Source organism: Stenella coeruleoalba, assembly GCF_951394435.1.
Source record: "Stenella coeruleoalba genome assembly, chromosome: 2".
In the NCBI taxonomy this organism is placed as follows: Eukaryota; Metazoa; Chordata; class Mammalia; order Artiodactyla; family Delphinidae; genus Stenella; species Stenella coeruleoalba.
In genome coordinates, this window is record NC_137147.1 from 169,948,366 (window position 1) to 169,975,288 (window position 26,923).

The 26,923-nt window shown below is 41.3% G+C and overlaps 1 protein-coding gene across 21 annotated transcripts in view; it reads right to left on the reverse strand.

Annotated features, from left to right (window-relative positions):
- The window catches only part of PIP4K2A (phosphatidylinositol-5-phosphate 4-kinase type 2 alpha), a 485,936-nt gene that overhangs the window by 217,296 nt on the left and 241,717 nt on the right, over window positions 1–26,923 (reverse strand). For 20 of the 21 annotated variants that reach the window (XM_079913300.1, XM_079913298.1, XM_079913299.1 and 17 more), the window contains one exon: window positions 11,108–11,589. The gene's annotated coding sequence lies outside the window, so the exon portion shown is untranslated. Of the gene's footprint in view, window positions 1–11,107; window positions 11,590–17,648; window positions 17,922–26,923 lie in introns of those variants that run through there. The other variant, XM_079913301.1, reaches the window with a different exon arrangement.

Sequence of the window (26,923 nt, forward strand, 5' to 3'; positions counted from 1 at the left end):
TTTTAACAAGATGTATGAGCAAGTTCTTGTGATTCCAGAAAAGAGAGCGATGATAGAGACATGAGGTCTTCAGTCTAAATAACTAGTGAAGGTTCTGCAAAGGATGCTGTAATATTCTTAGTTTTCTAGTCTATCCATTAAAAGAAATAATTGGCAAGATCCATAAGAGGTTTTTTGTTTTTTCTCTTTAAAAAGAAGGAAAATTTACGTTCTACTAATACCATGTTATGAACTGAATGTTTTCTCTCAAAATTCCTATGTTGAAACTTAACCCCTAATGAGAGGGTATTAGGAGGTGGGGCCTCTTTTATAAGGGCACTAATCCCATTCATGAGGGATCCACCCTCATGAACTAATCACCTCCCAAAGGCCCCACTTCCTAATAGCATTATGTTAGGGGTTAGGATTTTAAAATATGAATTTTGGAGGGACAGAAACATTCAAGACTATAGCACAGCCTGAGACCATTTTTCAAAAGGGCATTTAATCCACAAATGTAGAAAAGATGTCATCTCAGAAGGACAGGCCTTCCCAGGAAAGCACATTTAGTAAATCCGTAAATGATTTCTAGAATATGGATTTGGCAACTGAAAAATACTTCAAAATTAGTAATATCAAATGTTGCTCAGGAGCTCAGGGCAGGCTACCCAAAAATATGCCACAATGGCAGATTATTTTGAATTAAAGTTACTTAAAAAATGACCAATGCAAGATGGACATTGTGATCCTCCTTTCTGTCTCCCTGAAAGCAGGAAATAAATCTCCCATAAAAAAGGTGACTTCCCTGCATCTGGAGGTGGAAGGACACCCTTAACGTTAGAGATAGGGAATACAGGCCAAGAAACCTATATAAACAAATCCGGTTACTTCTTTAATTTACGACCCCAAGCCCAAACTCTGTTTAAATTCTTCACTTACTGGGCACTCAAAAACTGAATTTCTTTGTCTTGTCAATTTCTCACAAATTTATTGTTTTGTTGTCTAAAAAGTATAAAAGCTGTCTGCTCTGACCACTTCCTAGGTCCTATTTCCCTGAGACCTCTGTGTGTATAAATGAAAATTTGTTTCTTTTTCTCCTGTTAATCTGTCTTGTGTCAATTTTATTATTAGTCCAGCCACAAAAACTCAAGAAGGGTAGAGGGGGAAATTTCCCCCACCCAACACACTTAAACAGTAAAAAAATAACATTATGCAGTATACTTAGGAGCAAAAGAGGGAGCATAATACGGTGGTTGAGCCAACAGCATCTGAAGTCAGACAGACCTGACCATTTACTCAACCTTTCTGCACCTTAGTATTTCCTCTGTCAAATGGGATAACCATAGTTCTACTCATAAGGTTCCTGTGGGTGGACATGTAATGTAGCTAATGCATGATCTGGCACATAAAGTGTACAGATCTTCCTCAACTTACCACGGAGAAACGTCCCAATAAACCCCTCATGAAAGTTGAAAATGCACTTAATACACCTAATGTCCAGGGCATCATGGCTTAAACTAGCCTGCCTTAAACATGCTCAGAACACTTATGTTACCCAACAGTTGGGCAAAATCATCTAACATAAAGCCTATTTTATAATAAAGTGTTAACTATCTCATGTGATTTATTGAATGCTGTACTGAAAGTGAAAAACAGAATGGTTGTCTGGGTCCAGAAGGGTTGTAAGTGTATCGGTTGTCCACCCTCGTGATCCTGTGGCTGACTGGGAGGCATGGCCCCTGCCCAGCATCATGAGAGAGGATTGGACCGCATATCACTAGCCCAGGGAAAAGTCATAATTCAAAATTTGAAGTATGTTTCTACTGAATTTGGATTGCTTTTGCACCATTGTAAAGCCAAAAAAATCGCGAAGTCAAACCATCATCAAGTTGGGGACTGTCTGTACTAAAATTCTAGCTAGCTGTTAGCTTCTAAATTTTCAGACGATTGGCCAACAAGACCACAAACTCAGCCTCTCATCTGGATTTCACAGGAACTTGGAGGGTTGATGAAGAAACTCCATTTTTATCTCCTCAAGGCAGATGGTTGTCTTCTCTGCCTGCTGATGTGTTGAGCAGCTAGAATGAACGCTATCTGTAGGGAGAAGTGTTTGAAAGAAGTGAGATTAAGTGTGGACAGGGTTATTTTTTTCTTGTTTGTTAAACGCTTTCGTGACTATGAAGTCTTTCTCAATACGTCTCCCAAGTTGACGTGTTAGTTCATATTTTCCCAGCTTTTTCATACCACAATTTTTAAAGTGACCAGTTGGTAAAAACAAATTCAAGTTTACAGATTGAAAAACCAAGGCCCAAAATAATTACGTATCTTGCTTACCATAATAATAGCTACCATTTCTTGAGAAAATCTTCTGAATGCTTTCTGTTTTATCTTAACTCATCTTTATCCTCAGAGCAATCCTGGGAGGTTGGTGCAATTTCATGTCCATTTTAAAGATGAGGAGACTGAGGCTCAGAAAGGTTAAGAAACTTGTCCAGGACCTCTTAACCGGTAGGTGGAGATGCCAAGATCCATACTAGGCAGTCTGGCCCCAGAGTCACTCTGCAATATCAGCAGACGATTTTCTAAATTGAATACTCTTGTATTTAAAGAGCAGCCCATCATCATGGGCTGGGATTAGGGTTTGATGGGGGGAGGTGGGCAGCCCTCCTCTAACTCCTGTCAATGGCTACATCTCTTCTCCTTCTACCCCCTGAGCCAGGAAGGCAAGCAGACACAGTCTCTGCCCCCTCCTCCCACCTCAAGACTCCACTGTTCCTCTTTGTTTCTTTTTGGTGTTTCACAAAGATCTATTTGTTTGATCTTTCCATCTCTTCATTGTTTCAGTCTAAACTGAGAGACAGGGATGAGGGCAGAGGAGGAACTGAAACTAAACCCTTCAGAGGGTGAGAGGTGAAAATGCCAGGGTATCTATCTGACTTGTCAACTAGATATTTCCTCAAAATGCCGTCTAATGTCACACTTTTTTTTCCTTCTTGTGTCCTTTAATCTGATTGATTGTGTGGCTATCAACTGCTTGTATGTCTGGGGGGAAAGGTCTGTCCATTCTGAATTCATGTTGGCCATATAAAAGCTGTGACTGTGGCCTTGCTGTACACACAAAACCCAGGTTGACAGAGGACAGGGTGAAAAAATATTCTTCCACACTGTTATCCTGCAGTCATTAGGGCGGAGAGAGGCACCTTCAGGAGAGAGAAAGAGCCGGAGAGATAGTCCAGTAGTCATTTGTTTGAACAGAAAAACTATTCTTGAGAGGCTAGAACTCAAAAGTTCCAGTTCTTTGAAAACCTTCTTTTTATTCTTTTACTTGCTTTAAACAATAACAGCATCTCTTTCAGATTAGGTTTGGATGGTGCCATGTGTTCTCTTCAGAATTTCTGACAGTTATACCAGCTACGCACATCCCCCTTGTTCTGCCTTGTCTCCATGAGTCTACAGTGTGACGCATGCTCTGGTAGTTGCAGGACGAGAAGCAGGGGAGAAGCAGGGGAGAAGCAGGGTCCCAGGGCCCAGCGAATGCTACGTACAAAAGAGCAAGTGCCCGAAGGAAAAGAGCGAGCTCAGAGTCTGTATGCGCAGGGGCCTGGGGCATAAAGGGTTTCACGTGGGTGTGGTCGAGGCATGACAGGGCAGGGAGGGGCCGGGGATACGGGAAAGATGCTGAAGGGCACACCCAGCTGCATTAACATCCTTCTCGATGCCATGGGGAGCTGCCATGGAGAACCAAGAAAGGGCTTTCTATCCTATCCAGGGGCGTAGGTATGATCGCTGTTTTGTTTTGGGGCATCCCCGCCTCAGCATTCTGGAGAGGAGGGGCTGGAGGGGGAGCATGCAGAGAAGGCTAGAGAAGACCCTGTGCAGTTATCCAGGTAAGAGGTCATTAGACCCTAAGGTGAGAGGACGGTGAGCCTGGAGCCCCCAGGGCAGATTCCACGTGGGCTTAGGAGGTAGAATTGAGAGGACAGGGTGATAAATTGGATGTGACAGGTCGGGGAAGGAAGAGGTCTAGGGTCATTTGTGTGATTAAGTTTTGGTATGTAGGATTCACTCTGTTATTGCCAGTTTGGACCTACTTAGCAAATCAAAATTATAGCGTGGAGAAACAAGCCTACAGAAGTCCAAGGCAATGGCTGCAGGCAATGATCCAGGACAGAGGGGTCTGGTTCTCAGGATCAGGAATCAAGGAAAACAACTAGAGCACCAGGAACAGGGACTCTGGCTTCCAAGACCAGGGGTTCCTACCAATTCTGCTGGACACCGTCTAACTCGCCCTGGACTGTTTTTAAGATGGTTGTACACCCATCAGTATAACCGCTTCACATACTCAGGCCACTGCCCAAAACTGGTCTTAGGCAAGAGCTTCTGAAAAATGAGACAGTAGACACATGGACAAGGAAGCTAGCATCATTCAGGCTGGCCTCACACACACACACACACACACACACACACACACACACACACGTGTGTCGTTTGAAGTTAACTGGGAGAAAACAAAGTGTGTGTAACACTTTGGACCAGATGCTGATGCTCTCACACCCGGGGGTCTTTTGATGCCCCAAGATGTTTCTTCTTCTCTCTCTGACATGTGTATGTCAGTTCTAACATGTTTTCCATCTATTCCACACAGAACGGGAAGTCTGAGACTCTTTTTACAGAAGGGAAAGACCTCAGGATAATTTTTGTCCTGGGGTTGGTCCTATTTCCTTCCTGGTCCGGTTTAATGGAGAGAGTAAACGTCCAACTCAGATTTCTCCAGACACTGCTCTGTTCTCACTTCAAAGCATAAGACACTTCAACTACATTCATCAAATAAAGACATGATATATTCCCTTTACACAGCCCTTTAAAAGAACAAGCTAGACTTGTTACCAACAGATAAGTGTATAAACATAATGCTAAATAAATAAACTTATGCCAGTTGCATGATATATCTTAAATGCAAATATCTCCCAGACCAAAATTACTAGTGTCTCTAGGACCATGATATAAATAACCTGTGCTTAATACTCAGCTCATAAAAAAGATGGCAAGAGTAATGAGTTTTTAATAGTTTCATAAATACTATGTCTGAAAATAGCTCACAAATATTTGGGACTCATTTATGAAATGCTAACGTGTTATTTCAATAAAGGAGATGCTTTGTCACAGTTTAGTGGCTGGCAAAGAGTCTGATCAATGGTGAGATTAAGGAGAAGTGTACAATTTGCATAGGCTTCGATTTAGGTAGCAGAGAGTTCTCACATGTAAATTGTCTGTAGCTCTGACATCTTACTGTATTTGCATGAAATGAACCCAAAAAAAGCAAAGGGCGACATATTGTGTAAAATACAAGACCCTCTTAAATCCCCATTTGGTTGCACACTGTTTGTTGCTACATCTGAAGATGAAGTTGTCTTCACCACTTCCTTTTCCTTTGTTTCAAATCTGTCCTCCGAAGATAGGCTACATGTGCACCCCTGAAGGAAGGGCATATTTGCAGCCCAGGCTACTGCAGTTGCTGTGTTAAGTGGTCAACACTTTTTTTATCCAACTGTACTGAAGTCCTATATTCTGTGTAGGATGCAAGGAGGACGTAATAACAAACTTTAATGTTGTGACTTCTTTGAAGTCAATATTTGCATGGGGTAAGGTGCTTGGCAGTTATTAAAATATTTCTGTCACATAAGACATTTTAGCTCCCATAAAAATTCCTCCTTTTTTCCCCTCAGTTGATTATTGTTCCTCATTCTGATTCAAGGCAGCTGTTGTATTTACTGAAATACAAAGAATCAATGTTTCAATGATTTTAGACTGTATTCATAATACAGTGGATATTTTAAAGTAGCCCAGAGGACTTCCCTTGTGGCGCAGTCATTAAGAATCCACCTGCCAATGCAGGGGACGTGGGTTCGAGCCCTTGTCCGGGAAGATCCCACATGCCGTGGAGCAACTAAGCCCGTGCACCACAACTACTGAGCCCACGTGCCACAACTGCTGAAGCCCATGCACCTAGAGCCCGTGCTCCTCAACAAGAGAAGCCACTGCAATGAGAGGCCCGCACACCACAACAAAGAGTAGCCCCCGCTCGCCGCAACTAGAAAAGGCCAGCACGCAGCAACAAAGACCCACGGCAGCCATAAATAAATAAATAAATAAATTTTAAAAATAAATAAAGTAGCCCAGAAAGTTACTGAGATCTCCAAATTGTCAGTCTAACTTATTTCCTGAAAGGTCTGCCAAAAACTGCAGAGAAGATATGACAATTTTAAATGGGAGAAGAAAAAAGACCTTTTCCTCTTTCTGTTCAAGATAAGGGCATATAATCGGCCACATTTATTCTAGGATTTCCTTCACTAGAAGGAAAACTCATGGCCGCAGTAGAAGGGCCTTGAAATCCAAGAACCTACTCCTCTAGTGGGTGAGAAGGGGGAGAATTAAAGAGATTTCCAACGGCAAACTGATGGCTTCTCTATACACATCTCCTAGGATCGAATGCCTGTTCATAAAGCTGGTTTCACACATAGAGAACAACATAAAGTGTTTGTAAAAAATAACTTCCTTCTTAGCCTGCTGAAGAGGTTTTTACTACTGTTCCTCAGTGGAGGCTATTGGTGGAAGCATCAGTATATCCACTCAACCAGAAGCCAGTCCTCCTTTTAGTTCTGCCTCCTAGTCTCAGGTCTCTGCTGCAGTGAAAGCATCCCCTTTCTGGGCTCCATGTAGATAGTGGTTCATCCCATTTATTTGGCAGACAGCGTATGCTGACTGGTGTTATTAAATATTTGTAGGTTCTTCTTTGCCATTTACAACAACATGGATGGACTTGGAGGGCATTATGCTTATTGAAATAAGTCAGACAGAGAAAGACAAATACTGTATGGTATCACTTATATGTGGAATCTAAAAAAATACAACAAACTAGTGAATATAACAAAAAAGAAGTAGCCTCATGGATATAGAGAACAAACTAGTGGTTACCAGTGGGGAGGGGGAGGGGCAATATAGGGGTTGGGGAGTAGAGGAACAAACTATTAGGTATAAAATAAGCTACAAGGATATATTGTACAACGTGGGGAATATAGCCAATATTTTACAATAACTATAAATGGAGTATAACCGTTAAAAATTGTGAATCACTATATTGTACACTTGTAACTTACATAATATTGTACATCAACTATACTTCAATAAAAATTAAAAAATATATATTTGCAGGTTCTTGTTCTGGCTCCATAACTGAGTTGTAAGTTTAGAGCCCAGTGGTCAAGAGTAATGGCTCTAGTCCCAACCACCTTATTCAACTTCCCTAAGCCTCAGTTTAGGCATCTGTAAAATGGGGCTCACCATAGCACTTCCTTTCAGGGTTCTGAAGATTAAATAAACTGGCACATACAGTGCTTGGTAGAGGGCCAGGAGCCTTAGACATCCTCAGCAAAGATGATCTATTATTAGTAAATGTGTTCTTTTGATAAGCAACATGTTTTTACTCAATCAAGAGTCAAAATACCTATAAAATCAGATTATACCAGATAGCTAACCATCTTCCTTTTGGTGACTCAAGTTAACAGCATTTAGGAGAAGATAGCAATGTTGGCTTGAAGCTGTTTCCCCGCCCCCCCATCTTTAAAGGGAGCAGAAAAAAAGAAGTGTGGTCTCGTTCTGAAGAAAACCAGGTCAAGCTTTGTTTCCCTTTCAGACGGTTTGTGTATAAATGCATATCATGATTCCCAGAATTCCTTTGTGACAGCTCCCTTAGTTAATGGGCAAGGAGGATTTTCTCAGGCTAGGCTTACACAGATCTGCCTCAGAAGAGAAAGCCAAATAATTCCTATTTTTTGGCCTTGTGCTTAGAAAAAAGGGACAAACTGCTTGTTTCAAAAAACTTTCTGGGACATTAAACAACAGTTTTGGGTTTTTTTTTCCCCTTCTTTTTTAAAGGAGGGGAGATCATTTAAAAAGGAAACGACCTAGTAGTCTCTACAATTTCACTCTTTTAGGAGAAAAAAAATTTTTTTCTCGTGGGCTCAGTTTTAGACATGACTCTTTCAATAAAACACATCAAAACTGGGTAATCTGCAATGCTTTAACTCAAACCAAGGGCTAATTTCCTTAAGGAGGGCTTTAGCCACTTCGGAGGCTTTTCTACCTGGGTGTGATATGCTACTATCTATCCTGAAAAAGTGTCCACAAACACTAGCAGGTATCTGAGATTTCCTGCAGCTCGAGGCCTTTGAGTAAAGTCTATTTGTCAGTCCTCAGTGGGGCTGGTTCCTCTGTGTTGAGCTCCCATCTGGGAGGTCTGACAGCAGTCTTTGGGTTATTTTTAGCACAAATCATGCAATTCTGAGTGCCTCGCTGGATGGTCTTTTGGTAGGTTAGGCCCCATTGCGTACTTTTGAATCCATGGTATGGTGGCATCTCTCCGGTGATGGGTACTGTTATGACTGCGCATAGCCTCAGGGATCAAAACAATTCCTTGCGCTCTACGTTTCCAGGCAGGTGAGGTATGATCAGGAGTGAAACCCTACTCTTTGGGCCTCTCTTTGTCCTTTTCTACAAAGAAGATCTTGGCTCAAAAGAGGGACTGGACACTCTGGCATATATAAGAAACTATGTTTCAGGGTGAGGTCTCCTAGTTGGCATTCTAGACGTTGTAAGAATGAACGATCTTCTACTCCAGAGACTCCTGTGATTGGGATGGATTGAGATGCTTTCTGCGCCACCTTGGTGTTTACCACAGAGTATACTGCGCCTGAAGTCTATCAGAAAGTCAATCAGCTCATCCAAAGCCCCTGGACCTCTCCATTCATCAGAATATGAATGTGCCCCTCTCCTTCTACCATACGAGATGTTCCTGTCTTTTATTGTTTGCCTTCCTACTTAGCCTAGGGCAATCTCTTTTCCAACGTTCCTCCTCTTTACAGTGGGTGCTTTGCTCCTTCCCCAGTGGGGGCCTCACCTCTCTTTGGGTTACTTGCCTTCTGGGAATCCAATGCCAGAAAAATGGTGCTCCCCTTTGCATCTTCTTTCTTCTGCCCTTGTTCCCTGTTGTTGAGCGCTTTAACGGCAACATCTACCAACTGAGAAGGGTTCATTCCAAATGCACCATCTCAATTTTGCAACTTTCTCCGGATGTTTGAGGCGCTCTGAATTTACCATTCTAGTATTTTCAGGGGCCTTGGGATCTGCATCAGTATAATATCTGTAGGCCTGATAAATTCTTTCCAAAAATTCAGAGATGTCTTCATTTGGTTTTTGCTGAATTTCCTGAATTTCGTTCAAACTCTTTTGCTTTGGTTCCCCTTTTCAAAGCCCTACCAAGATGCACTTCTGGTAGTGCTCTAATAAGGACATTCCTCCCTCACTGGGTCCCAACTTAGTTCAGCTATGGGTACTGCCAAGGGGGCTTCAGGTGCACCATTTGGGTCAGTTAGGTGGAGCTGGTATGCTTATTCCCTGGCTTTATCAATGACCATTCTCCTTTCATCTCCTGAAAGCATCACATTGAGAAGAATGTGTATGTCTGTCCATGAAGGCTGGTGGGTAGCAAAAATAGAAGTGAGTTGGTGGGGGGATGACTTGGGAGATTGGGATTGACATATATATGCTATTGACACTATGTATAAAATAGATAACTAATGAGAACCTACTGTATAGCACAGGGAACTCTATTCAATGCTCTGTGGTGACCTAAATGGGAAGGAAATCCAAAAAAGAGAGGATACATATGTATAGCTGATTCACTTTGCTGTACAGGAGGAACTAACACAACATTGTAAAGCAACTATTCCAATAAAAATTAATTAAAAAAATTTTTAATTTTTTAAATTCTATCGTTCAGAGAGGATCCTCCCTATAAGGGGGGTTTCGATCTTTCCAATTAAACAAGACTGAGGTGGGGAGAGGACTATCCACCCATAGAAACCCAGCCAGCTGGCTGTTTGCATGTAGGCTCCCTCTGGGATACAGCATAAGGGAAATTGCCCTGCCTCAGGAATGGTTCCTGGCCCAAACTGGGTGCCCTGTCAGGTCTTAGACAGGGATACCAGACCAGGCCCCTGTGCCCCAGGAACTAACATAGGATTTTCTAGTTGATCCTTATAAGGAAGGGGAGCCAGTTCAACCATTCCCTGAGCCCCAGTGTTGGGAACTGGGGCTGGCTGGGAATGGGAGGTGGGGAAGGGGTGGATATATTGCCGTAACAGCTGGGGCAGCAGGGACAGCCGGCTTGGCCGGAGGTTGGAGCAACATAGCCTCATCCTCACTCCCTTCTTTTTCCTTCCTGTATGACAGATTTTCCCTTGGGTTCCTTTTACCATAAGGTGACAACTGTCTGACTTTTCCCCACCCTGATGTAATAGCACAGATGCCTGCACATAGAGGAGTTCACCATCCTTCACAGAATAGCTACTGAGCCACCCAAAGGCCACCATAAAACCATAAATAGCAACTGATAATCTCCAACCATTAAAAGGATGCCTCTTGCCTTGGCATCAACCAACTGGGCTGAATTCTGGGATGGGGCTTTTGGTGATTCTAGGAACAAAGTGGAACCTTTCTCCTGTCCCTGAGAATGTCCCACTTTCAGACAGGAACGGACAGGTATTTTTGTTACTGTTCCTTTCCTCCACTTGACATCAGTCTGTAAATGGAGAAATGGTACTAAAACAAAACAGAAAATCCTAAATAAACCCTCAAGTTTGGTCTGAGGGTTTTACACAGCACAAGAACCACAAACTCAACCCCCATGCAACGTGACTCTTTGGAGAGCTATTGGATCCAGGCCAACAACACAGGAGACCACAAACGATGTAATTAACACAGCAAGGGGGACAGTACATGGTCCACTGGGTCTCAAGATAACCCTGCCTAAACCCCTTGTGGAGATCCTAACAGCTACTGTGGCCAAGCATTGTTAAATACAGGACAAACAAAGCACAAAGGGCACACAGAAATGCTGGCATCCGAATAAACAAACTGCTTCACAAATTGGGTGAAAGTCCGGCCATCACTTTCTCTCTCCAACAGGGTACCGCACTCAAATACAAAACAAACCGGTCTATTCTGGAGAATGAAAGCCCCAAACGGAGAAGAAATGAAGTTTCTGGCTGTACACCCTGGAGCGACTTACCCTACTGTATGGAACCTGTCAGCTCCCAGATGTCCATTCCTTGCTCCAATTGCCAAGTGCTGGGGCAGCCGGTGCCGCTTCGGGTAATTTTGAAGGGAAGATCCTCAGGACAAGAGGTCCCAGTAGCTGCTAGGGCCTTACTGGAACCCAATCAGGGCAGACTGGCCACAGCAGCAAGGCTCCTGGCTGGCTTCACCAAAATTTGTTACCAAGTCTAAGTTCATACTGCTTGCCACACGACAGGTTAATCAATCAGGAAATGAGGTGTTGGGGCGAGGAATAGCCATTTTATCTGGAAAGCCAGCAGACCGAGAAGATGGCAAACGAATGTCCTATAGAACCATCTTCCCGAGTTAGAATTCAAGCTTCTTTTATACCAAAAGGGAGAGAGTAAGGTCCTGGCTCCGGGCAGACTCTGGAGGGGATGTGTTACTTTCTTCCATCCTGCAGTTATTCACAGGTGGGCCTGGTCAGGATGTTTCCTGTGAGGTAAACAAAGGTATTTTAGATTAAAGCTCATTACCTGGGAGGCAGGGTTCCCAGAGATGGGCCATTATATATAATTTAAACTTATAGGCAACATAATTTTAGTGATTAACTTGTAATAGAATACAAAGTTTCTTCACTATTACATAAATTTATCTCCCTGGAAAATTAAACTACATATAGGAAGGATGTATAGTATCATATTTAAGGTTAGCCTTTGGTACCAAACCCATTTAGGTTTTTTCCCCCATATTTAAAAAATTTATTATTTTTAAAATATTGAGGTATAGTTGATTTACAGACCCATTTAGGTTTAACTCCTGCCTTAGCTACTTTACTTGCAGTATAAACTTGAACAAGCCACTTAACCTTTCCAAACCATCCTCACTCCTAAAATGTGTTTTTTGTGTGTGTGTGTGAGTGTGATACTGTGATATATAATGAAAAATATACGTTTGGTTTTTGTCCGGTTCCTGGCACAGAGCTCCTAAAACCCTTGGAATTTCCTGGGATGGGAGCAACAAAGGTGTCTTTTGTAATGTTAATGAGGTGACTTTGGGACTGCACCTGAGGATGGGGGTTGGTTGCCAGAAGTGACTGGTGACTGGAAAGTCTGACCGTTCAGTTGTGTCTCCCCCTCCCCCCCATGACCTCTGAGGAGGGAAGAGGGGCTGGAAGTCAAATCAATTGCTGGTGGCCAATCATTTAATCAATCATGCTGATGTAATGAAGCCTCTATAAAAACCCAAATTGATGGGGTTTGGAGAGCTTCCAGATTGGTGAACACGGGGTTTCAGGGAGAGTCGTGCACCCAGAGGCCTTGGAAGCTCTGTGCCCTTTCCCCATACCTTGCCCTAAGCATCTCTACCACCGGGCTCTTCCTGAGTCATATCCTTTTATAACAAACTGGTAATCTAGTGAGTAAAATGTTTCTCTGAGTTCTGTAAGCCACTCTAACAAATTAATCAGACCAAAGAGTAGGCTGTGGGAACCTTGGATCTATAGCTGTCAGAAGCACAGGTGATAACTTGCGCTTGAGATTGGCCTCTGAAGTGAGGGGCAGTCTTGTAGGACCCCTTAAGCCACTGGATCTGACACTATCTCCAAGCAGATAGTGTTGGAACTGAGTTGAATTGTGGGGCACTCAGTTGGTGTCTAAGAATTGCTTGGTGTGCGGTGAGAACCCCACACATCAGAACTTGGTGTCAGAATTGTAGTGAGTATTAAAGAAGAAAATATATGCAAAGCATGTAATATAGTTCCTGGTACACAGAAGATGCTCAATAGAAAAATAATACATATTTGTTGCATGCCTAGGATATACTAGTCCCTGGGCAAGGCACTGAGGACAAAATAGACAGGGTCTCTGTTCTCATGGTGCTTATAGGCTAGTGGAACTGGTGCAGTTAACCAACGCTTGGGAAGAAGATCTTCCTTCCTTGTGTCTATCTTACACAGCACAAAACAAAATAAAATGAAATATTGGTAATTATCTGGAAAGCTGATCAAAGAAGAGGGCCAACCTTCTCTCTTTGCACACATTACACTCAGATACCTGGAAGTTACGTTTGACTCTCGCTCCCAGCTCTGCATTTTATCAGCCCCCAAGCCCAGCCTGTTCTGTCTTTAAATCCAGTTTCTTCTCCAGTGGAGTTTTATACTTTATAGCAACATCATTTTGGCCTGATTTACCAAAACACCCTCCAACCTGTTTTACCTAAGTTCTCTTATTAAAAAACATATTTATTGGACATCTGCTCTATGCAAGATGCTAAGAAAAAATTAATAAAAGAGAGGTGCTGTGATAAAGGTTTACCTAGGAAACCAGGGTGGGGTAGGAACACCTGGTTATGTGGATGTTGAGGTCAAAAGAAATATCTGGGCTGCAAAGAACGAATTGGGAGTGGAGGAGGCTCCCTAGGAAAAGGCTGTAGGATAGGAGTTGACCTGGGGTGGGGGAGGGCAGCACAGAAGTTTAGGAGCAAGCAGCTAAGGAAACTAAGGAGATGGGGAAGCAGCCAATAGGGAAAGAGAAACAGAAAACGGGGAGGGGCCGGGGAAACCAAGGGAAGAGATTGTTTCCAGAGGGGGAGAGGGGTCGGAAGTTTCTGACACAACTGAGTAGTCAGGGAAAAACAGAAAAGTGTTGAGAACCTTCAGGTCATTGGTGACCACTGTGAGTGTACAGTTGTCCCTCTGTACCCCCAGGAGGGTTGGCTGCAGGACCACCACCTCCTCCCCGCTCCCCCACCCCAGGATACCAAAGTCTGCAGACGCTCAAGTCTCTTACAGAAAATGGCGCTGTTCGTATATACCCTACGCACATCCTCCCATATACTTTAAATCATCTCTAGATTATTTAGAATACCGAGTACAATGTAAATGCTGTGCGGATAGTTGCCGAGTGAGTGGCAAATTTAAGTTTTGCTTTTTGGAACTTTCTGCGTTTTTTGTTCAAATATTTTTCATCCTCGGTTGGTCACATCCTGTGGATACGATGGAATCTGTGGACACAGAGGGCCAACTCTAGTTTCAAGGGAGTGGTGGGGGCAGAAGCCAGATCCTAATGGGTAGAACAGCGAGTGGGAGATGAAGAAGGGGAGGAAGCGAGTATGGGCGACTCTTCCTTTGGAGGAAGGGAGAGAGGTGAGAATACAAACGACTCAACACCATGTGCCGTGTGATAACCAGTGATTCATAGAAGAGGCAGGACATACACCAGTTACCCTGGGGCGTCTGGAGGCTGACTGCTCAGCTGTGTAAGCTGACTCTGCCACTTGCTCTCTGTGTGACGCTGGGCAGGTTATTTTACCTTCAGTACCTCAATTCCTTCATCTGTAAAATGGGGAGAGTACTAGCGTCTTGCTCTCTGAGTTGTTGTAAAGATTAAAGTGCCTGGGGTATAGTAAGGGCTAAACATGTACTAGCCTTTATTACTCTATTTGAGATGCTATAGAAACACAGGATAAGACTTGTTCAATTCTGTTAGGTGAGCAGAGTCACAGAAAAATTTGTAGAGGAGTCTTCGAAGCTGGATCATAAAGGGTAAGATTTTTTTTTTCAGGTAAAGGAAAAGAAAATCAAAAAGCATACATGAGAGTTCAGCACAAATTAGATAAACGAAGGCAAGTAAATGTGAAATCACAGGGTGAGTTTGGTCAACAGTCACACCAGGAATTTAGAAAGATCCATTTGTAAGATCTTTTTTTTCTTCCAGTTCTATTGAGATATAACTGACATGCAGCTGTATAAGTAAGCTTAGGGTGGACAGCATAATGATTTGACCTACATACATCGTGAAATGATTACCACAGTAAGTTTAGTGAGCAGCCATCAACTCATATAGATACAAAGTAAAAGAAAAAGAAAAAAAAGTCTATTTCTAAGATTTAAACTTTTTTCTCTTAAAATCTTTTATTTGGGGCTTCCCTGGTGGCGCAGTAGTTGGGAGTCCGCTTGCCGATGCGGGGGACGCGGGTTCGTGCCCCGGTCTGGGAGGATCCCACATGCCGCGGAGCGGCTGGGCCCGTGAGCCATGGCCGCTGAGCCTGCGCGTCCGGAGCCTGCGCTCCGCAATGGGAGAGGCCACAACAGTGAGAGGCCCGTTTAACGCAAAAAAAAAAAAAAAAAAAAACAAAAAACTTTTATTTTGAGATAATTGCAGATTCACACCCAATTGTAAGAAATAATACAGAGAGATCTCGTATATTCGTCACCCAGCTTCTTTCCCCAAGGGTACCATCTCGCAAAACTACAGTGTCACAACCAGAGAATTGACATTGGTACAACCCACCAACCTTATTCAGATTTCACTAGTTTTGCATGCACTTGTGTATGTGCATTAATTTTATGCTATTTTATCACATGTACATATTCATGTAACCATCATCACAGTCAAGATACAGAACTGTTCTATCACTATAAATGTGTCCTTTATGCTACCCTTTCTCAGATTATTTTTATGTTTGCTGCTTAGAAGAGAAAGAGGAGGACGGTAGAGGAAAATATCTTTTTCTCTTTTCCTTGGGTGAAAGAAAGGTCTACCTTGGGAAAATTCTGAAATAATTGGGCACCTGCCTTCTTCCCTTTTGGAGGCTTCGAAATACCTTGTGTATTTGTATTTCCCCAGGAAAATCTCCTTTGCTAAGTGATAGAAGAATAGTCATTGATTAAACTAATTCATACTTAGATAGGAATGACTTAAAGATCATTAACTCAGCCAGAAGAAACTGTAGTTTTAAAAAGAGGATGCTTGCTAGCCCCAAACTATTTCTCCTGGGTATTTATTTGCAGTCTAACAAGGTGAAATGAAGCAATTCAGATAGTGTGGGGCAAGATAATTTGGGGACAAAGATTATTATCATTTTTAAATAAATTTATTTATTTTTGGCCGCATTGGGTCTTCATTGCTGCGCACGGGCTTTCTCTAGTTGTGGCGAGCAGGGGCTACTCTTTGTTGCGGTGTGCGGGCTTCTCATGGCAGTGGCTTCTCTTGTTATGGAGGCGCGGGCTTCAGTAGTTGCGGCACACGGGCTCAGTAGTTGCAGCACGCGGGCCCTAGAGTGTGCGGGTTTCAGTAGTTGTGGCTCGCAGGCTTCAGTAGTTGTGGCACACAGGCTCAGTAGTTGTGGCTCGTGGGCTCTAGAGTGCAGGCTCAGTAGTTGTAGTACACGGGCTTAGTTGCTCTGGGCCTGTGGGATCTTCCTGGACCAGGGCTTGAACCCATGTCCCCTGCATTGGCAGGAGGATTCTTTTTTTTTTTTTTAAATGTCTTTATTGGAGTATAATTGCTTTACAATGGTGTGCTAGTTTCTGCTTTATAACAAAGTGAATCAGCTATACATATACATATGGCAGGTGGATTCTTAACCACTGCGCCACCAGGGAAGTCCAACAAAGATTATTAAAAAGACCAGCTTTGTCTTGAAATCTGACCTTTTGATACAACCTCATAAGCAGGTTTTTTTCAACTGAATTTTATAACTTCTTTTTTGTCTACTTCTGTACCTTCAGGTTTTCTAGAAGCTCCATACGGTTTTCCACAGTGTTTCCTGTCATGGTAGCATGGAAGAGACAGACAAGAGAAGAGGGGAATGTGTAGCAGCAGATGTAAAAATTACGTGTTTCTAAGTCATGGATACCTGTAAAGGTAACCACATGCTATTTTAACTCCCTCTTGCTTAAGATATCAATTCTATGCTTCGTTACTTGTACTTCTTTTTTTTTTTTTTTTTGCGGTACGCGGGCCTCTCACTGTTGCAGCCTCTCCTGTTGTGGAGCACAGGCTCCGGACGCGGAGGCTCAGCGGCCATGGCTCACGGGCCCAGCTGCTTCGCGGCACGTGGGATCTTCCCGGACCAGGGCACGAACCCGCGTCCCCTGCATCGGCAGGCAGACTCTCAACCACTACGCCACCAGGGAAGCCCTACTTGTACTTCTTGAAAAATATTGTACATATATCACAACTACAGACAAAAAGCTGTTACCGTTAGTGAGGGAAAACTTGGCAGTAAATTTATTATTTGTGTTTTGGTTTCGATTTCGATTTGAAAAGCAAATTGTTTGGCTTCATGAGTGTCCCCGGTCTTGCCGATGGCCCTTGCATATCCAGGCCGTGTGGTGCTGGCTTTCTGGAGAATCGCTTTAAATGAATTGTGCTATTTGCCTGTGTTGGCAGAGCAGTAAGAAAGAGCCCTGTGAAATGCACCATCGCATTTACTGTAAGGACTCTGTTGAAAATGGACTTCATTACATTACGTGGTGTTCTGTTTACGAGGATCCTTAAGAGGCTGTCTTTATCGTCAGACTATAAAGAATAGTTGTGCTTCTTAATCATATGGTTTGGTTTGATGATATAGGCCCCATCATTGTGTTTGGTCTCTGCAAAGACTGCTAGAAAGCGTAGAATACATCTGTGGTTCAAGCTAAGCAAATCCTGTACATTTCACGTCCTGGCCTAATTCCTGGCTCCACTGACATTCCTCTTCTCTAACCTCTTTCCCATGTGCTCCAAATTCATGTTCTTTTAATATGTGGTGTGTATCTTTCAAGTTACCTTAAAATTTTTTTGAGGTAGAATAATAGTTTAAGACCATGAGAGCTGGAGTCAAAATGTCTCATTTCAAATCCTTGTTTCACCATTACTGACTGTACAACCTTGGGCAAGTTGTTTAATGGCACGAAACCTCCGTTTTCTCATCTGTGAAATGGGGATAAGAGTCTTTACCTCATAGAATTTGGTGGATTAAAGGAAATAAATCATGAAAAATACTGAGCACAATGCCTGGCACATAGGGGGCATTCAACAAATTCACATTGTTATTGCCATTCCATTATCTTATGTCAATAGTAAACATGATATAAACATACACATATATGAAAACATCTGATTGTAACTCTTAGGAAATTAAAATGAGTCTGCCTCCTCCATGTTTATTTGAGATTCACATGCCTTGATATTCATAACAAGAAGCCAATTTCAGGAAATAGATTTTCAAGTGTTAACAGCTCAGATCAAGACAAAAGATTATCCTCGATAATTAGCGTCAGTCTCAGATGGCTATACAGAAACAGTGCTTTTTCTATTTGTGTCTCTTAACTACTCCTATGAGCAAGTGTTCTGTCTTTAGGCTGATGTATCTATATACATCAGTTCTAGAAATGCTAGTGAAATGCAGAAGATTATCCTATCTTGCAATTTAAATGAAGTACGGCACAGATCATTTCAGAAAGGAATTTTCCAGACAGCGAGAAGTAGTTCTTAGCAGCATGAAAGACCAGAAACAATGGTAGATCTAATTCTGCAAAGAGCACAGCCATGCGCTGAGTGCACCATTTCATTTTTACGACATAGATTTAATTTCATGTGACAATTTGGCATCTTTTTCCTCTGGTCTTCCTTTTTTCCAAAGAGCCTTGTAAATATGAAAATGCAACCAAACAGGAAAAGATTAAATTTGTGAGACTCTGCTTGCAGGGCACTGTGGTTATTATGAAGGCAGTAAATGAACAAATAGATTAAGGAAAATGCCAACAATAGTTGTATGATCTAAATACATCTAACACATAACTAATGAGGATTCTATGTGCACAATAAAATGTCACCCTATATATCTAGCTTATTGTTTCCAAGACCACTTCCATCTATCATATTTATCAAAGAAATGTAATAATTCTTCAGGGTATCATAGTCATTTATGCAATATTTCCCTCTCTTTACCAAGGTAAGAAGGAGAATTTGCCTCAGGTTTTTTTTGAATACTGTCTATCAAATCTTTTGCAACAGTCCTTTATTTAATTAAGATAGTTAAAGTTAGCACATTTACTATATAAATAAATTATATTTATTATATATAATATTTATCATACATAATTTATATTTATTATAAATAATAATAATGTATAATTTATAATATTTATTATATATAATTTACTTATATAATAAATGTGCTTTATTTATATAGTAAATGTGCTATAAAAATAATTCTCAGTGACTTATACCTAAATATTAAAACATTTTTTGTTGCTTATAAGAAAATAATAATACATTGCAATTTACTGTGCAAAAAATGTAATAGGAAGGTTTATCTCATTCAGATTCCTACTGAATTCATTTATTGCATTACATAGCTCATTTTAGGTCTCATAGTGCTTTTAAAAAATAGAATATATATATATATTTATTTTAATCATACATAATCATTGATTCTTCTTTTAAATGTCATTTGATGATACAGAATTTCATATTGTGACTTAGAAAACATAAGTTAGAGATTGGAGGTCCAATGACGTTTTTTTCCTCCCCTTTTTTCAGTCTTCTTGTGCAGTAATTTTAGAAAAAGACACTCAGGGAGTCTTTGATCATCTGTTCCAAATTGTCAGTCTAACACCAGCCTTTATAGATGTGCTGGTTTCTGTGACATGTGGAAGTCAGGGCCATTAATGTTCTTATAATGGCCAGCTCAGTGGTTACTACATCACCTGCGGCAGGTCGGCCTGTCCCTTTTCCCTCATATTTCTTGTCTGTTCCTGGGAGAAGAGAAATTCTCATTCTATCAGAATGGTGCTCATCAAACTTCTGAAATGCACTTAGAAGACTATGGTCAAGGATGGTACACAGAGTAGTCACTGATGTATGTCTAAGTGTCTTTCTTTCATCCATTTATCTCCATAAGGAGTCAGTATTACTACTGCAACTTTTGGATGGTAAGACCACAGCACAGAAGGAATTAATGAATTTCTAAAGTAGCGGGGGAGTTGAAAGCAGAAATGAAATTTCCAAAATCTTAATCATCTGTTTTAAATGTTAAGTATTTTGACTTTCAGATAATTCGGTGAAGAATTCTATCTTGATTTAGCAAGACTGATTTTTTTTTTTTTTTTTTTGCGGTACGCGGGCCTCTCACTGTTGTGGCCTCTCCCTTTGCGGAGCACAGGCTCCGGACGCGCAGGCTCAGTGGCCATGGCTCACGGGCCCAGCCGTTCTGAGGCATGTGGGATCTTCCCGGACCAGGGCATGAACCCGTGTCCCCTGCATCAGCAGGCAGACTCTCAACCACTGAGCCACCAGGGAAGCCCAAGACTGATTTTTTTTCTGTGCAGTTTGTCTAGATTGCACTGAGATGCATCTATGAGAAAGAAACAGATTTCTATGGGGTATCCATTATTGCCTAATACTTTACATGCGCTAATTCAATTTAGTCCTTATAACATCCCTATGCGGCAAATGTTTTTGTCCCCATTTTATAGATTAAAAAACAACATCTTTGTATTCAAAGAGATTCAAAGAGATCTAGGATGAATTGCAGCCTTCTGGGTTAGATTTAGGATCACCAGCCCAAAGTGGGGGGGAAACCATTGTTAAGTGTTGTAGAATATTTTCAAATTTCACTCTAAATTTTTTGTACTTACTGGTGGTTTTTATGGTTTTAACAAAAAGCACTGTGTAATGAAAAAGAGTGAAAAGGATTTTCTTGCTCTGGAGCATGCAGCTGGCTCATTTTCCTGGAGCATCAACTATTCAAAGATTCGGTGACAAATACAGTTTTTCTTTTCTTTTCTTTTATTGAGGTAACATTGATTTATTACATTATATAAGTTTCATGTGTCCAACATTACATTTCTACTTCTGTATACACTACAGCGTGCTCACCACCCAAAGTTTAGTTTCTATTCATCACTATACAGTTGACCCCTTTTACCCATTTCCTACTCCACCTCTGCCCCTCCCCCTGTGGTAACCACTACTACTCTGCCCTCTGTATCTATGTTAGTTTGGATTTGTTCATTTATTTATTTTTATATTCCGCATATGAGCAAAATCACATGGTATTTGTCCTTCTTTATCTGACTTATTTCACTTAGCATAATACCTTTAAGGTCCATCCATGTTGTCACAAATGGCAGGATTTCATCTGCAATATACTGTTTTCATATTAAAATAATCTGTGATGTTACAGAGTTAACACAAAATTCACTAATGTTGGTATAACATTTTAAAATAAAACAAAAGGGCTTCCCTGGTGGCGCAGTGGTTGAGAGTCCGCCTGCCGATGCAGGGGAGACGGGTTCGTGCCCCGGTCCGGTAAGATCCCACATGCCGCGGAGCGGCTGGGCCCGTGAGCCATGGCCGCTGGGCCTGAGCGTCCGGAGCCTGTGCTCCGCAACGGGAGAGGCCACAACAGTGAGAGGCCCGCGTACGGCAAAAAAAAAAAGAAAAACTTCGAAGACCTTCCTGAGAGCTGTAAGGATGTTCCAAACTTCCAGGGGGCAGGGTTTGACTCCTCTCTGTTGTGGGAGCACTTGATGAAAAGTTGGGGAAAACTTGAAACACTGTCTTTAATTATTGCAATTGTTCCCCGGGTTTTGCCACGTCACTTTGTGGTAGGCTTTCAAAGTGGATGAGAATTTACTTCTTAGAAAAATCAACTTTGGAAAATGAATCACTCTCCCTGGGAGGGTGGCAGATCCAATATGTGAAAAAAAATATGGTATTTAGGGAAAGAAAGGAAACTTCTTTTAGCAAGTGCTTAATGTAATCAAGCTTCTATAGATCAAAGTTGGTTAGCGGCGTGGTTGATGTTAGCAATGAGAATAAGAAACGTTGTGGCTCTGCATGCCTACTAGCAGAAATGCCAGAACCCTGAAACTCCCTTGGCCTTTGGTTCTGGTGCCCCTGAGAGCTCATGACATTTTTTTTTTTTTTTGCTCATGACATTTTTTGATGGTCACTTAAAATGTCCTGGGACGAGGACAGACGGGGCTCTCCTCAGCCCCCTGTGTTCTTCATCTACCTCTCCTCATCATTGGGCTGATCCTGGTGTTTGCCTTTGAGCCTCTCCAGTCTCCCGACCTTGACCTTGATGTTACTTCTCAATGGGAGACAGTGTCCTCCAGGGCCCATGCACCCATTGCTCCCAGCACTTCCTGTAGCATTGCTCTCAGGCACCTCATTGTAATTGCTCATTTAACTGCCATCTTCTCTGCCAGACTGTAAGCTCTATGAAGGCAGGGTCTGTTGCTGCCTTCCTCTCCCCCCTAAAAGAGGTGCTTAAAAATATCTGATGAATGAGCAAAGGAATGGATCCTCCCATTGCTTTCTCAGAAGTCAGGAGGGCTCTCTTCCCAACAGAGTTACGGTTCTTCACCGGCTCCTAGAAAATCACTACCCGCCTTCCCACCTCAAGGAACCACGGTCAAGTTCCTGTGCATCTAGGTTAGAGGATGTTGGAGAGACACCAAACAGTCCCTTCTGCCAAAAATTAACCAGCGCTGTAAGTCAGAGTCCAGACACTTGGGCTCTTCCCTTTGAGCAGAAGGTGGCTCGTCCACAGCCAACAATATAAAATTAGAGTTGGCTGCTGTCCACCCTCTTTATCTGATGGTGTTATTCCAAGGGCTGACCCATCACTCAACATGTGCTGGTAAAAAGCATGGTTCTGAAGCCAGACTGCTGAGGTTGAAAATCAGGTCCATCACTTCTGGAGGTGTGGCTCTGCGCAAATTACTTCACCTTGATAAGCCTCAGTTCCCTCATCTGTGAATTGGGGCTAAGACTGGCCTACCTCCCATAGTCCTCATAAGGATTCAAGGAGATAAACCTTGAAAAGTATTTAACACAGTGCCTGACACATAGTATGTCCTATGTATCTGAATACAAACATTCCAGTACTGTTATTTTACTACAGCTGGCAGGAGGCCCTCATGTGCTGGAACTCCCTGAAAGTGTGGCCCGTCTAGGTTAGGCCCCTAATTTGTTTACATACACATGTACACACGTATACATGCATGTGCACACACCAGTTAATGAACTCAGTTGAGGAGCTAGAGAGCTTATTCTGGAAAATGGCTTAATTGAATTAAGGGAAGCAAAAGCATGCTTGTATTATGAATCTATGACCTAACCAGAAAAAAAAGAAATAGTAACCTATTTCAAGAAAAAGCAATCTCTTCGGCTGCTGGCCCATGAAACTGCAGCAACCTCTGCCACTGTGGACATTACTCTCTGCTCTGGCGTTCCTTCTTAGCTGCTGTGGGATGCTGGACCTGGTTACACATTTTTAACTGAATCAAATACACATCAGGGTCCCCAAGAAGTGAAAACACAGTCAGTGTCTTCCAGAGCGACGTGGGCTTCTGGGTACTCATCTCTGGAGGCCAAGATACCCAAAGCTCAGGGATGAAAGACCTGTTCCATCTGGACAGGGACTTAAGGAATCCCTCTAGAAGCATCTGGGCTATTCTCAGTGGGCACAGCAGCCTGGTCAACATCACAGGGAGACCAGGAAAGGGCCCTTTGTCCACTGCCCAGCCTCCCAGTGAGATGGGTCTCCTGTTTGCAAGCTCATGAATATCAATGAGCTCAAACCACATGTGAAGGAGTCAGAACATATTGCAACGGCCAAATTGCAAGTTGGCTCTTAAAACTTGGCCAAAGGAGCATATGATTCAAACACTGGGGCTGAGGCTGGCACTGTGCCTGAGCCCAAAGGAGGGATGGAAGAAACCTTAGCTCAAACCCCTTGAGGATCAAGAGGAAAGACTGGAGCAGGAGTGCAGAAGCTTCCATTACTGCCAGTGTCAACTCGGCCGACCAGTCATCTGGAAGTCAAAGTGGATGGCGTGCTTCACCAGAGTACACGAGAAAAGAGCCCAACGCCCCAGAATATGGAAGCTGCAAGCTGACTTGGCATCAATAAGAACATCATGAATACTGAAAAGCAATAATATTCTTTCATTCAATACATAACTCCCGGGCATTTACTATAGGTCAGGCTCTCTGCTAGGCACTGGGAATACAAAGGAAAAGAGGACAGTTCCTGATCTCAAGGGGTACATAGTGACAGAGGGTGTGTGTGTGTGTGTGTGTGTGTGTGTGTGTGTGTGGTGGAGAGGCAGCTAAGGGAGTGAAAGAACAAACAAAACCGAATTTCAGTGTGGCATGTTGTTGCACATCTCAGAAGTCTGTCCCTTCACATTGCCAGGGAGTGATCTATAATTTGTTCTTCTATTCATCTGTTGATGACGTGTGGTGTGTTTCCAGTTTTGGACTATTATGGAGAAAGCTGTTATGAATATTTGTGTCTTCACACGGATGTCGATTTTCATTTTGCTTGGTGAATATGTAGAAGTGGATTGCAGGTCATATGGTAAATGTATATTTAACTTCATGAGAAATTGACAAAGTGTTCTCCAAAGTGGCTGTACCATTTTGCATTCCTATCAGCTGTGTATGAGGGTCTTAGTTGCTTCACATCTTTGTCCACATTTGGTATTGCCCAAATAAAACCAAAAAAATTCTAGTCATTATGGAGGGTATAGAGTGGTAGCCCATTGTGGTTTTATTTGCATTTCCCTTATGATTGATGATGTTGAGCATTTTTTCCCCCATGTGCTTATTTGCCACTAGTATATCTTTTTCGGCGAAGTGTCTGTTCACATCTTTTGCCCATTTCAAAAATCAGGTTGTCCTATTATTGTTTTGTGAATTCTTTACAAATTCTGATCGACTTAGTTCCAAGTTATAGTTGCTTTTTGGTAGATTCCTTAGAATTTTCTACATGTGCAACCACATAGCCAGTGGATAATGACATCTTCATTTCTTCTTTTCAAAATAGTGTGGCTTTTATTTTGGTTTCTTGCTTTATAACATTGACTAGGAACTCCTGTTGAATAGAAATGGCAAAAGAGGAATTCTTGCCTTCTTCCCAAACTTAGGGGAAAATAATTCAGTTTAAAATTTTTAAGTATGGTGTTAGCTATAGGTTTTTGGTGGACTTCCTCTATCAGATTGAGAAAATTTCCTTCTATTTCTAGCTTGCTGAGAGTTTGTTTGACTTTTTAATCATGATTGGGTGTTAAAAATGTGAAATATTATTCTGCATCAATTGAGCTGATCATACAGCTTCTTTAGTCTGTTAATGTGGTGGATTACATTTATTAAACTTTGCATGTTGAATGAATCTCACATTCCTGAGATAAACCCCACTTGGTCATGATGCGTTCCTTTTTTGTATACAGCTGGATTTGATTGACTAAAATGTTGTTAATGATTTTGTGTCTGTGTTCATAAGGAGTATTGGCCTGTAGTTTTCTATCCTTTTAATTTCCTTTTTTAGTGTTGGTATTAGTGTAATGCTAGCTCCATAGAATAAATAGCAAAGTCTTCTCCACTCTAATTTTTTGTGTAGGATTGGTTTTATTCCTCCATTAAATATTTGGTAGAATTTACCAGTAAAGCCATCTGGACTTAAGGGTCTTCTTCAATTCTACTTCAATTTTTTTAATATAAATTGGGGTATTTAAATTATTTCTTCTTGAGTGAGCTTTAGTTCTGATTTTCTAGGAATTTTTTCTGTTTTATCTAACTTGATGAGTTTATTGGCTTAAAGTTATTCATAATATTCCCTTATTATCATTTTAGTGTATGTAGAATTGTTCATTCCTGATATTGGTAATTGTCCTCTATATACTTTTATTATTCAGCTTGGCTAGAGATTGACCAATTTTATTTTCAAAAGATCAGCTTTCGCTTTCATTGGTTTTCCCTATTGTTTGTCCATTTATTATTTTATTGATTTCTGGTTATTTCTTTCCTTTCCTTTCACTTTGGGTTAAGTTGCTCTTCTTTTTCTAGTTTCTTAAGGTGGAAGCTTAGATTTTTGATTTTGAAGTTTTCTTCTGTCCAATGTAAGCACTGAAAGTAACAAATTTCCCTTATAGCACTGCTTTAGATGCATACCACAGTTTTAATACATGCTGCTTTTGTTTTCATTCAGTTCAACATATTTTCTAATTTTCACGTGTGATTTTTTTTTGACCTATGTGTTATTTAGAAATATGTTGTTTAATTTCCAAACAGGAGTGTTTCCAGATATCTTTCTATTATTGATTTCTTTTTTTTTTAACATCTTTATTGGAGTATAATTGCTTTACAATGGTGTATTAGTTTCTGCTGTATAACAAAGTGAATCAGCTATACATATACATATATGCCCATATCTCCTCCCTCTTGCGTCTCCCTCCCACCCTCCCTATTCCACTCCTCTAGGTGGTCACAAAGCACTGAGCTGATTTCCCTGTGCTATGCGGCTGTATTACTGATTTCTAATTAATTTCATTGTGGTCAAAGAATATGGCATAAATGATTTCAATCCTTTAAAATTTATTGGAGCCTTGTTTCATGGCCCCTAATATGGTCTATCTTAGTAAATGTTCCATGTACACTGGAAAATAATGTTTATTCTGCTGTTGTTAGATGGAGTGTTTTATAAATGCCCATTAATTTAATTTGGTTGATATGTTATTCAAGTTGTTTGTATCTTTACTGATATTTTGGCCCACATATTTTAATAATTATCGAGAGAGGAGCATTGAAATCTACAATAATAATTTTGTCTATTTCTTCTTCTACTTCTATCAGTAATTTTGTCTATTTCTTCTTCTACTTCTATCTACTTCTATTTGCTTCATGTATTTTGAAGCCCTGTCAGCATTGTTGTCTTCTTGATGAATTAATCCCCTTATTATTATGATCCCTTGATCTAAAATCTGTTTTGTCTAATACTAATATAGTCAATTCCCTTTCTTTTGCATAGAGCTTGTGTGGCATATATTTATCTTTTTACTCTTTTTTAATAAACTTTTTAGATAACTTAAAAATTACCCTTTTGTTTTTAACCTGCTCACGTCTTTATATTTAAAGTCAGTCTCTTACAGACAGCATATAGTTGAGTACTGCTTTTCCTTATCCAATCTGACAATCTCTGTCTTTTAATGGAGCGCTTTTTTAAAAGAATTGCATTACACTTGATATATAATATTGTATTAGTT